This window comes from Aotus nancymaae, unplaced genomic scaffold, assembly GCF_030222135.1.
Source record: "Aotus nancymaae isolate 86718 unplaced genomic scaffold, 86718_ANA_hifiasm-v0.15.2.pri h1tg000006l, whole genome shotgun sequence".
Taxonomy (NCBI): domain Eukaryota; kingdom Metazoa; phylum Chordata; class Mammalia; order Primates; family Aotidae; genus Aotus; species Aotus nancymaae.
In genome coordinates, this window is record NW_026988417.1 from 10,582,583 (window position 1) to 10,596,561 (window position 13,979).

A 13,979-nucleotide genomic window follows, 5' to 3' on the forward strand; every position below is an offset into this window, starting at 1 on the left:
CCCTCCTTCCACATGTGAGAATTATGGGGATTACAATCCAAAATGAGATTTGGGTGGGGGGACACAGCCAACCATATCAACCTGCTTTTCCATGGGGTTAAGTATCAACTAATTCTCCCACTATCAACACTATCTGGTGATAAATTGATTCTGTACCTCTTAATTATTTATTAGCAGGGAAACCCTCTCGAAGAAGGGATTTTTTTATGTCTTAAAACTTTCAAATATAAATGAAGGAGAAGCAGCCTTAGTATTTCAGAACTAAAAAATGCTTTATCATAAGAAAGTGTGGGAACTCCATTTACTTGGTAGGACCCCCATTCAGCAGACATGGAAGTCAAGAGGGATTCGGATGTATCAGTCAGTATTATAAGTAAATTTTATTGATATCATGAAAAAGTCCAGAATTAATATCTTGGTGAGAAAGTTTTCTGATTGAGTTAAAATTTCAATTATTAGATTTTTTTAAAAAACAGCATAAACTGAAAAATATACCAGCAAGGTCTCCACCAAGATATCTAACTTCTTTCAGCACAGCACTAAGTTTCTGCTGTAGTCTTTGGCAATACAAATGATCAGGTTGAAATATTTTTTCTCTGTGAAAACTCTTTTAGAACATATGATGGATTGGTCTGTTTATCCAGTTCTCAGAATAAATGCCATTGATATGATAATCTTTTCTTTAATAGTAACTGCTTGGAATTTTTTAAATAGTGAAGAACTTCAGAGACTCAGCGTTAAACAAATACAACGTCTGAGACCATGAAGAAAAAAACACACTCCTTCCAATGAGAAACAGCCCAGTTCTCAAATGCTGAGCGAATACTGTCTTTTTCAATGTGTTAAGGACTCTTCTAACTGAGGCCAAATGGCCAAAAAAGTTAAATGAGTGGGGACTTTAAAATCTTTTAAATTTTTACTCACAGGTACTAGATAAAAATTAATTTGGGCCTTAATTCTACTGAAGCATTATATTTAGACTTTAAGTTTCAAAATAATTTAATCTAACTATTTTAACATTGCCCCAGTCATGCTATAGTAGCAAAAAAAAAAAATGTTATTTAATTGTGGGTCATCTCTTTATTGACATTTGTGATTGGAGTATAATTATGTTATCACTCAAGTTCAGAATTGATCTCCTAATAGGCTATTTGGGCAATGTTATTGAGGAAAACATGTGAGCCGGACAATCAAATGGACAATAAATTTCAGCCGTAGAGTTGTTTTAACCAACATGCTCTTCTGACCCATTTTAGAGTCTGTAGGGATTGGGGAAGGTCAGCTTGGATCATTGATACTTCTAAAGGGTATTCATTCCAAAAAGCAGTGCTGGCATTGGATGTGGGGCCATGTCTGGGAATGGGAAGAACTGGCTTGTTAAACTTGTGTTCTTCTCCCCTGGCAAGAAAAGCACAGTGCCAAGAGAACACAATGTGGAGGGAGGATGGAGGGAAATACTTCTCCTTCCTTGTGGATTGAGATCAGTCAGTGAAACACTCCACCTCTCTCTGTCTCATCACTCATTACATCATGGAAAAGTTACTGACCAATCTTAGAGTCAATTGAGAAGTAAGAAACCAAGTTCTTGACACAATTTATTTTTCTTTTGAGAGAATCTAAAGCCTTCATCGCTTTTTGTCATACGATGCAGTTTACTTTTCCTGGGAGCAGAGGCATGTAGAGGGATAGCAATCGCTGCAGATGGAAGAGTAAGCCTTTCTAATTTAAAGTCAGGAGCCAATAGCAGAAGGTATATCTGCATGAGAAATGCACTATATCCTCCAAACTCTGCTTTCGCATTAATAAAGGTGATATCTTGCTTCCACCTAATGATAAACTAGTTTATTTTTGAGAACTGTTTCTTCTACACCATCAAACACATGGGTTAGGGAAAATTTCAGGATCTTGTGCAGAAGGAAAGGGGCCTAAAATGAGTCAAATCTTGTTATCTGGGAGGGATGTACCCACCTATAGGACAGGAAGGAGAGGGAATACAGGGCGGCCAGGATTACGTGGGGTGTGATAATTCAGGACGCTTTTTCCATCTTGAAATAACTCTGAGTCAGCATCAATTGTCCTTGTGTGCCAAGCTCAAATGAGGCAATGCTGGAAATGGGGCTGACTTGTTCCATTTTTGTGTATGTGTGTGTGTGACATCACCCCAGGCTGCTCTTTAGTGAGAAATGAATCCTGAATTCATTAATGCTTTTTATTCTTGCATGTATTTCCCTATGGATCAAGTCCTGGAGAAGTTAAAGCCAGTCCCCATGAGGTAGTTAGTGGTGGAATAGCCTGGAACTATACAATTTTGTGAATCATGCCCAGAGAAAACACTAAAAATGTATCAGCCACCCTTATCAATCAAGGCCCTTTCGGCCCAATTTTAAGCTTACTTAGAGCAATAAGAAACTCTGTCTACCTTTTAACATGTTGAACTTAAGTTGATTGAGGTCTCCTATACTGGTCTGACCAATACAAAGAAAAGCAGCACGATCACCTGTTTCATTGTAAACATACTTCTCTTAATCAAGCATCCCACTGAAACTTTTTTGTGTCTCACGGTACTGACGTGTTCTCCATGTGAACCAGAAGGAGCACTGAGTTTGCAGCCTTCTGGAGTCTAGTTTGGACTGTGATACATATTGCAATATCTTTACGTTAATTTCCTGGCGTCTTTAAGCCTCAGGACTTTGTTCTGTAAAATGAAACACAACTGTAGCTTTATTTTTGTGATTACAAACAGTAAGACTACAACTCTGAAGCCACCCTACCAGTGCTCAAGTCCTGGTTCCTCCTTTTATTAACTCTGAAGACCTCAGCCAACTTAAATAACTACTCTATGTCTGAATCCCCTCATCAATTAAATGGATATATCAAGTGTATTCCTATACCATAATGTTGTTCTAATAATAGGTGAGTGAATAAATTTTAAGTTATTAGAGTTGTGCCTGACATATAATTAGTGAAATACAAGTGTTATTAGTTACCACAAGATAAAGCCCTCACATCTTCTTTTTTGGTATTGTAGAGTCTGCATCAATGAATTAATCTGTTTCTCAGTGTCGACTGTAAGTGTACTGTAGGGCAGGGGTCTCCAACCCCCTGGGCCACAGATTGGTACCTATTCATGGCCTTTTAGGAACCAGGCCACAGAGCAGGAAGTCAGTGGCGGGTGAGCCAGTGAAGTTTCATCTGTATTTCTGGTTGTTCCCTCTCACTCCCATTATCGCCTGAGTTCCACCTTCTGTTAGATCAGCCAGCTGTGACACTAGATTCCCATAGGAGCGTGAATCCTATTGTAGACTGTGCATGCTAGAGGGATCTAGGTTGCATGCTCCTTGTGAGAATCTAATGCCTGATGATCTGTCACTGCTTCCCATCAGCCCCAGAGGGAATCGTTGCAGGGAAACAAGCTCAGAGCTCCCAGTGATTTCGCATTATGGTGAGTTGTATACTTATTTTGTTATGTATTATAGTGTAGTAATAATAGAAATAACTGCACCATAAATGTAATGTGCTTAAATTATCCCCAAAACAGTTCCCCCATCCCAGTGCGAGAAAAAATTGTCTTCCATGTAACCAGTACCTAGTACCAAAAAGTTGAGAACTGCTGCCTTAGGGAACACATAATTTGCTAAACATCATGAGGTCAGGCCCATGTCTAATCCATTGTTTTATTTCTAGTATCTATCCATGCTATTTATGTAAATATATATATTGAGTTAGTGAATTAATCCATGCCACACTAAAATTTACCCTTGATCTCTATCTTTGTCACTTTGTCAGAGACATTTATATTCTGTGCCTTTATGTTTTTGAATGTTATTTTCTGGGTATTCCTCTCCTACCTCTTTCCCAAGATAACTCTGACCTGTTCTTCAAGGTCTAGTTCAAATGTCATCTGTTTAATTAAGATGCTTCATCTGGAAAGGGCATCATTATTCCAAAGTGAGAAAGAAATGAGGCACCACAGAACTGTAGCAATGCATTTCAAAATGTTGCTTGAATAGAGCCTAGCAACATGGAACAGCAGCAACAGAAAAATATCGGGTTTGTGTCCATCCTGAGGAAGGTTTGGGGGGCTTTAGCCTTGCCCCTCAAATCTCCTTTTTTTCCATCCAGAATTTTTTGGTTTTGGTGCACTTATTCTTTGGTAGAAAAACCTAACAGTTTCCTATTGGAAGTAGAGATCATAAAAATATGTTTAGAATATTTTGCTAACTTTCAAGTTTGTTCTATAATTCACATTCTAAGTTACAATGATGTATTTCATATGCACATAGAGCTACATGCCAAGTTCTCCCAATCCTTGTCCAAACCAAATGCTTATTCATCGCTCCTCCTATAAAAAATTTCTAGAAACACTGTTGCTTGAAGATGAGAAAAAAAAAAGTTAACCTAGAAGAACTGGCACTATGTATATATATGCATTAAAACAAGAAAATGTATGTTGCTTTCACATTACTCCTTTGACTTTTGTCAGAAAAGCATTAACACCTGATTGTATAAATAAGTAAAATTGGAGGCACAGAAGTTTTAAGAATTAAAAATAAAATAAAATGGAACTCTAGGGATTGTTTCATTAGTCAGGACTTTTATTGCCTCTTCGGCTTTCTCTGTTCTACAGGGGAGAGCCTCAACCCAGTTTGTGTATCTACACATTCTAGCAGATATTGATATCCCCAAGACTTAGGCATATGAGTAAAGTCCATTTTCCAGTACTCATCTGGGTAATGACCGGCTTGCTGTTCCCCAGGAGGATCTTTGCAATGTGCCAAAGGATTATTTTTCTGGCACACTTCACATCCTTTGACTATTTGTTAGACAGCCTTGAAGAGATCTTTGTCTGTAAATACAGATTTGAGCATCCGATGTGTATGGTCCATACCCATATGGAAGGTTTGATGCAGAGTTTTAAGTACTTTCCCCGTCTGGAACCCCCAGTGCAGCAGGTAGGAGCACTTTTCCTTCCTCAGTTGCTAGCCATCCTGAAGGAAGAAGATTATGTCCTGGGAGATTGCCCACTCTACCTCTTCTGATGAGTATTGAGGTCTAGTTCCCTGGAGTGGGTTTTCCCATATTAAAAGTCCTGCCATAAATTCTTGTCTAGCTGCCCTTTCTGCCTCTAGGTCAGCTCAGTGATTGCCCTCTGCTACCTTCTTATCTCCTTTCTGGTGACCCCGACAGTGTAAGATCGCTATCTCTTTCAGTTCTTGGACAGCTTGCAATAAGTCTAAAATTTCCTTATGATATTTAATGGGAGTTCCTGCCGAGGTCAGGAACTCTCTTTCCTTCCATATGGCAGCATGGGCGTGCAGAACCAGGTAAGCACATTTGGAATCTGTGTGTACGTTTACTCTCTTTCCTTTTCCTAACTTTAGAGCTTGGATGAGGGCTATCAGTTTTGCCAGCTGGGCACTGGTACCAAGAGGAAGGGAATTGCTTTCAAGCACTGTTGGATCACTGACTACTGCATATCCTGCTTTTTGGACTCCATTTTCCATAAAGGGACTTCCGTCAGTGTGTAGTTTAAGGTCAGGATTGGCTAGAGGAGTATCTAAGAGATCCTTTTGAGCCACATAGTTCTGAGCTATAATCTGCTGACAGTCATGCTCTGTGTCTGCTCCCTCCTCAGGGTGAAAAGTAGCTGGGTTGAGGGCTGCGCTTGTGTGCAGCTGGAGTACAGCCCTTTCAAGCGCTAAGTACTGATATTTGAGTAGGAAATTATCAGACAGCCATAAGCCTCCTTTAGAGGCCAGAATTCCAGCTACATCATGTGAAGTCAATACAGTTAGATCTTTTCCTTGCACTGTTTTAACTGCCTCTGAGACCAGTATAGCCACCACAGCTACAACTCACAAGCAGTGTGGTCAGCCTTTTGATAGTGCATCTATTTCCTTACTTAGTTATGCCACTGGTTGTGGCATGGTCTCCTGAGTCTGGGTGAAAACCCCCAGTGCCATTCCTGACTTTTCTGTTGCATATACGGAGAAGTCATTCCCTGTAGGAAGGCTTAGAGCTGGAGCCTGCAGTAGTGCCTGTTTCAGGGTGTGAAAGGCTGCCTCAGCTATAGGGTCCCAGAGTACTAAACAGGTGTTAGCTTTTTGGGTTTCCTTAATTAGAGTGTACAGAGCTTCTGCTATTTCACCATATTTGGGTCCCCTTCCACAATCTCATGGAAGCTCTTCTCTCTTATCTTTTTCTTTCTCCTTTTTCTCTTTCTCTGCCTTAATAAATCGCTTTCTACAATACTCTTTGGGGTCCAATATTTAGTTTTGAGCACACCATGCCCGGCTTGGTCCCCTCTCCCATTCTTGGGTGAGTAAGAGACCAAGAGCCTGGAAGAACATCGTCTTGGGGGAGCTAAGTCTCCCCTGCACTCTGGAATCTGGTCACAGAACAAGTTGAGTGCAGGGCAAAAATTTGAAACCTCCTCTAATTATTACAAACTTGGTCTTTTATTCATGGTATCTTAATGTTAATGGAAAGTAATCTGTATATTTTAACTCCATGGTCGAGGTAATTTAGATGAAAATGTTACAAGTCCGCATTATTAATAACCACTCATGAATATTATGACAAGATTTAGTTTTTCGCCTTGTAGTTATAGTTGAGCTTCCACGTTCAGCTGGCCTTTAATTTCTTAAACCCCATTTTGACTATGGAGAAAAATATCAGAAAAAAAAATACAGCCTTAAGGAAAAAAGTATGATAATTACAGTATTAACTTACAAGAAAGCTTCATGCTATTAATCTGGAGTCTGGGCCTTTAGCCCACATATCCTTAACATAAATACCCTTTTTATACAGATGAAAAGTGCAAAAGACTGGAATCTAAAAAAGTCAATTATGCCTAAGCATTCTCCAAAAGGGAGAAAAGCCAGTGATTTATGCTAACTGGAAACGTATATGAGTCTGAAAGTGAAACTTCTTTCACTGTTTAAGTTCTAGAACAAGAGTCCCCAACCTGTTTAGCACCAGGGACTGGTTTCTTGGAAGACAATTTTTCCACAGACTTGTGGATGCAGGGGAACAGTTTTGGGATTAATCTGTTCCACCTCAGATCATCTGGCATTAGATTCTCATAAGGAGTGTGCCACCTACATCCCTCACATGCTCCGTACACAGTGGGGTTCACACTCCTGTGAGAACCTAGCACCCTGCCACCACTGATGTGATGGGAGGCAGCACTCCTTGGGTGGTAATGCTCTCCTGCCTGCCACTTATCTCCTGCTGTGCAGTGCCTAACAGACTATAGACCCATACCAGTCCATGGCTTGGGAGTTAAGGATCCCTGACCTAGAAGGTATCAGCATGATAATATCCCTTTGAATTCATTCATATACCGAAAGCATATAATATGGCAGCTACTGTTTCAAATACATAGCATAGGATCCCCCACATCCATGTCTTTTCTATATGATCTTAAACTCACTGAACAGACTTTTTGGCAGAGGGGTGGATGCCTGATCATCTGACTCCAAGAGCTTCCCAGGGATTTTCAAAGTGGGTCCAAGGACAGAGAGTCAAGTCCAACAGTGGCCGCTATAGGGCATGTGACTCGAGGAATGGCAGTCATTGAAGATCCCAGAATTTCTGGAAAGGGAGAGCATAAAATGGACATGCAAAGTCAGCAAAGTTAAGAGATATGAAGACAGCTCTCTGGTAGTTCCAAAAGTACTGGTATCCTTCCAATATTTTTTTATTTTTTAAAAAAATATTTCAATTTGTGTTTATGCCTCTTTAAATAAAAACATGCCTTATTTATGCAAGAGTCTAGAAGTAGGGAAGAAAAAGCATTGTATCTTGTAGTAAGTGCAATAACAGAGAAAAATCTAGGGTGCTGTTGGAGTTTAGAAAATAATTCTCTACACCAGCACTGGGGAAAACAGTATTTACTAGGGAGATGTGCTAAGTTATTTTTTGCTTTGTTTTGTTTCTAGGTGTATCTATTTAACTTTTTTTGTAGAGAAAATCTAGAGTTGTGCTTGGGAAAGGATGCAAGATAGGCATGCTAAAGGCTTTAGGAAGAAGTGGAAATTACCAAGATAAGCCAGTGATGAGAAAATATGAAACACAAGAAAATCATAGTGATTGACAATGGTTAAAGCAGAGACTCATGTTGAAGAGTAAGAGGAAATAAGTCTTTAAGACACTGAATTTAATAGTTGTAAGCAATGTAGCAAAGTATATACTAGATCAAGCAAAATGTCTCACTTCCTTAAAATATTGGGGAATAAATCTGTATGAAGTATGGCTGATCGAGCTGGTTTCCTGCCAATTCTTGTATGGGTCTTCCTAGTCCAGACTATCATGGAAAACTGTCTACACAGCTTAAGTGAATGATTTCAGGATTTACACATCTCAATTCAGAAACCCAAGCTCTCCCCCACGACTGTTCTAATGGCAGTTCTAAAAGCCTCTTGCATTGGAGGCCCGAAAAATGTGAAGCTATGCAGCCTTGGGCCACGTACTCTATCATAAGGAGAATATCAGCCTATATTAGCTGAACAAGAGCCTAGCACGGAAGAAAAGGTGAGCTACAAGAAGACAGTGTCACATCATTTTCATTGGAATCTATGTACCTATCTACGCCTGAGGTAAGATCCACCTTATCCTTCTAAAATACCATACTTTGATCAATTTGACTGTATGGGGCTTCTGTTACTTGCAATGTAAAATATACCAATTACACTCTGAAGCTGAAAAGGGTCACAGTGTGTTTCTCCTAATGAATAAATGCATATTTGCTTTGCAATTCATGTTACAAAATGCATTTAAGAGCTAGGAGACAACACAGATAGCATGTGGACCAGTTCACATTGTTTCATAGATGAGAAAATTGAGAAATAAAAGCAGGCAGGTAGCTTTCTCCATACAAGTTGAATTGGTAGCAGAGACATCACTTCATTCACAATTGGTAGGTATTCTATTTCGCAAGTGTAAACATGTGCCATTAACTGTGCATGATTGCATGTGTACATACATATGCATACAAACAAGTATATATAAAAGGCAAAGTCATGTACTGTATACGTTTGTTATATAGTATATTCTAGCTCAGCGTAGATCCAAATATATTCTTCACATCATTTTATCTATTGCTCTTTTCAATAATTTAAATGTTGTTATTTCTTTGTTTCTTTAGGTATGTTTCTATTTTAGTTTTAGGATGACACGCCAAGGTCTAGGTGATTGCTTAAGCTCACTACTCAGGATGCCATATCACTGCTGGCTAGAATATTTCTTTGGTAAGTGTTGTTACCATGTGCACCAACTTTATATAGCATACGTGGTTCAGATGTGGAAGCAGTGTATTTTTTCCCCTCATTTAAGAGGCTTATGATCGGGGAGGCTGACGAGAATTTAACATGAGTAAGCTTCTAGCAGTGAGAACCAAACTTCTTAATGCTCAGCAGTTAGCACCCAAAGATATCAGCACTGACGATGGAATCAAACTGTCCTTTGACAAGAGTCTATGATGACAACTTAATTGTTCTTTCTCCCAAAAATATCGAAGAGAAAACTGTCCAGTCCTAGCTGCACAGGGAAGGAATAAAGAATATCAAAATCTTATTACGTTTTATTCCCGTTAGCAAACATTTTTAAAAATTAAAAATCTAAAAATGAAGCTCAAGTAAAATTTAAAACACTCTAAATCCAATTAAAAAAACTATTTATAAGGGTTGAATTTTTCAAAAGCTGTAGATACTTGACCATATAATAGAGGAAAGGACAGTAATTTTAGAATGAAATTGTCGTCCTAGAATAAAAAGCAATAATAAATCCGGGTTTTATGATGCCTTTATAATTTATCAACATAATTTTCTAAGCATCAGTCACACCTCATATGTCTTAGATTAGGATTCAGAATTTGAGGCATAAGTTTAGAGCAATTATATCATAAAAACATACAATATCAGAGAAACATATGTATTTAAAAGGAAGAGAGGTAAGGAAAGAGGGGATGTTACCAAGTTGGTCAGTATTTGGTGTCAAGCTCAATGTATAGCTCAAAAGCATTCTCAGGCTCTTCCAGACGCCTGTGATAACCTCTTAGAATTGAAGGATGGTTTAGGCATCATCTAGTATAGTGTTTCTCCAAAATCCATGTCTAATGTGTATTACTGCTGGGCAGCCACAGATCCAATTCAAGAATTTCATCTTATATGTGAAGAAACAAAAATATGGTAAAATAAATTGTTCCAGGTCACACGAAGGTTTTTGTCAGAACTGATTCTACATCAGGTGACTCTCCATTCTAAAGCCATTTTTCTTTTTCTTTTTCTTTTTCTTTTTTTTTTTTTTGTCTTAAGCAACATCTCCCTAAGTAATCACTCTCTGTTCTTGGACTCCACACACCCTTCTAGAGAGCAAGGATGGCTCTTCTCTTATATTTATATTCACTAGAGGACACAGTCTGGTGCCAATCATAGAGTAAAATATAAAGTGACTGTTGTAGGAATGTTTCCCTAAACAACCAATACGTTTAAGGCCCTTGGTACCTCAAAATATGTCTTTTTTTTGGAAGTAGGGTCATCGAAGATATAATTATGTAGGTTAAAAATAGGCCATCTAGAGTACAATGGGACCCTAATCTAATATGACTGGTATCCTCATGTAAAAAGGAAATGTGGACACAGAGAACACCATATGAAGATAAAGGCAGAAATAAGCATGATGCTTCTGCATAACAAGGGATACCTGAGATGGTTAGCCAATTACCAAAAGCTATGTGATGGCCATGGAATGGAATGTTATTCTGCCATATAAAAGCAGAACATTATAGAATATGTGACAACATGGAGAAAGCTTGAGGGAATCAAGCTAACTGGAATCATATAGTCACAGAATGGTAAGTGCTGTGTGATCTCACTTACATGTGGAGTATAACAAAATTACATTCATACAGGCAGATAGTAGAACGGTAGTTACCAGGCAGGAATTGGGAGCGAGGGAAATGAGGAGTTGTAGGCCTGAGGATACATACTTGCACTTATGTAGGATGAATAAGTCTAGAGGTCTAATGAATAGAAGGAGAATTATAGTTAATAATATTGGTTTTCCTATTAGGAATTTACTAAGAGTACATTTCAGACACTCACACCACACATACACACAAAAACAGTAACTATGTGAACAGATGGATATGTTAGTATGAGACACTGTGGCAATAATTTCAGTATGCATATGTATGTTAAAACATTACATCATACACCTTAAACATATACAACTAAACAGTAGCAGAACACACATAAGAAAAATAAGCGTAGGTGTATCTATCTGTATACTTTATATACAAAGAAGCCATTGGGCACAAAACCACATAGAAATTATGTGAACAAGAGCACAACACACATAGATTTGTTGACTATAGTTTTCTCATCTCTAAATCTATATAATGAAATTTTACTTCCAAATTTGTTTTAATAGTTAAAGAAATGTACACATGGAGCATGCTTGGCAGTAGGAGAGTTATCAGAAATTATCAGCCTCTCCAATTCTGCCAGTATTGGAATGGAAAGGTGATTCTGGTCTTATTTATGTGAGTCTTGAAGCATCAAAATAATTCACATTCTTTATTTTTTAGTTAGTTACTCCCAATTTGATAAAATGAGTTCATAGCATTTTGGGGAATGAACTTACAGTCTTGACAATAGAGTGTCCAAGAAGAAACGCCCTCTAGTGGACATTATATCCCCACTCGGAGGATACTTGGGAGGATCTTGTCTAAGTGTCTCTCATTTTTTTCTCTGACACAGAAGTTAAAAAAAATGAAAAGTATTTTCAGAGCAGTCATTAATACATTGATTTAATTCTTAAATTTACTATCTTCATATATATTAGATAGTGTTTTGATGAAGTTATCTGAAACAAATACAGACTAGACACCACATATATCTGGATTTTATTACTAATTCTAAGGATGACCTTCGGCAAAATCTGATTTCTTTACGTTCTTTTTTTCCACCTGAAACATGAGAGTTCAAAATATCTGACATCAAGTAATCTAGTTGGAGAAATAGTAACTTTGATCTAATCCTATTACACTTGATCGTAAAGAGAAATCAAGAAGTCCCTTCCGTAATATTTACCTAGGTATATCATACACGTGTAGTTTGAATGAGTAGAATAAATGTTGGATATGTTAAATAATCTAATTCAAAAATCCTGATTTGAAATCAAGACTCCTTTTGTATATAATATGGTATTTTATATTTCAGGGGAAGAAGAGTAAAAAATTAGCAATCAAATTTTACCCTGGGAAGTCCCTTATATAATTCCAGTTTTCCCACTTCTGAAGATTAATCTTGAAAGACTTAGGGAAAGAAAAAATGTGTAAAGATGGCTTTAAAAAGTGAAAAGAGAGAAAAATATAAATGCAAAAAAATAAGAATTTAGCTACATGGACTGAGTTACAATTTGTCATTCAGACTGCAAAAGAGATATCTATGAGTTTAGAATATGTTCCATATTTATAATATTTATATATTTGTTTTCTTATTCTTGTTATTTCTATTTCAACTTGCTTTTATCTTATGTTATATATACTGTACCTGTGTATAATTTATAAAAATGAAAAATACATAATAAAATATGTTGGAACGCATGCTGTAAATCTGATAGCTAAGCATGATCAATGAATCTTTGAAGCCCAGAAATAAATTTATGCATTATATATACAGTCAATTGATCACCAACAAGGATGCCAAAAACACACAGTAGGGAAAGTAAAATGATTTCAACAAATTGTTTTGGAAAAGCTGGGTACTCACACGCAAGAGAATGAATTTGGACCCTTCACATACACTATACATAAAAATCTACTTAAAATGGATAAAAGACAAACATAAGACCTGAACTATAAAACTACTAGAAAAAAAACAAGGGAAAAAAATTGTATGGCATTGGTCTGGGCAATGCTTTTTATGGAATTGACCCCAAAAGCTCAGCCAACATAAAACAAAAATAGACAAATGGAAATTCATCAAACTAAAAAGCTTCTGTACAGCAAAGTAAACAAGTAATAGATTGAAGAAGCAATCTATAGAATGGAAAAACAATATTTGCAAGCCATACATCTGATAAGGCATTAGTATCCAAAATATATTAGAAGCTCAAACAACTCAATAGCAAGAAAACAATCTGATTAAAAAAAACGGAAAGAGGATCTGAATAGATATTTCTCCAAAGAAGACATAAAAATGGCAAACAATTATGTAAAAAAAATTCCCAACATCACCAATTAGGCAAATGCAAAGTGAAAGTACAGTAAGTTATTACCTCACACCTGTCAGAATGGCTACTAAATATATAAAGAGAAAAGGTTTTGGTGAGGATGTGAAAATAATTTAAAGACTTGAATACTATTGGTGAGAATGCTAACTGGTAGAGCCACTTTGGAAAATAGTATAAAGGTTTCTCCAAATATTAAAAATAAAACTACCATATGGTCTAGCAATTCCTTTTCTGTGTCTGTGTGTATATATACATACATATACACACACTCAATAAATGATTGAAATAAGAATCTCAAAGAGCTATTAGAATGCCCATGTTTATTGCAGCACTAGTCACGATAGTCAAGATACAGAAACAACCCAAATGTGATGAATAGGTAAAGAAAATGTGATATAGATATGTGCTGGAATATTATTCAGCCTTTAAAAATAAATAAACTATACCTTTGTTACAGTATGGATGGATCTGGAAGACACTATTCTAAATGAAGTAGCCAGTCTCAGAAAGGCAAATACTGTATGATTCCACTTACATGAGGTATCTACAATTGTCAGACTCAAAGAATCAAAACAGAGTGGTGATTGCCAGAGTCTGGGTTAGGGGAAGGATGAGTCGTTATTCACAGGTATAAAACTTCTGTTATGTAAAATAAACAGGTTGTAAATATTTTCTGTACAATATAGTGCCTATAGTTAACAGTGGTGTATTTCATACTTAAAAATTTGTTAAGAGGGTGG

General features: G+C 37.1%; 1 long non-coding RNA gene across 1 annotated transcript in view; it reads right to left on the reverse strand.

The window, feature by feature from the left end:
- The window catches only part of LOC135269665 (uncharacterized), a 69,527-nt gene that overhangs the window by 12,914 nt on the left and 42,634 nt on the right, over window positions 1–13,979 (reverse strand). The window contains exon 2 of the long non-coding RNA XR_010337910.1: window positions 7,436–7,596. This is a non-coding gene — a long non-coding RNA (uncharacterized LOC135269665). The remainder of the gene's footprint in view (window positions 1–7,435; window positions 7,597–13,979) is intronic.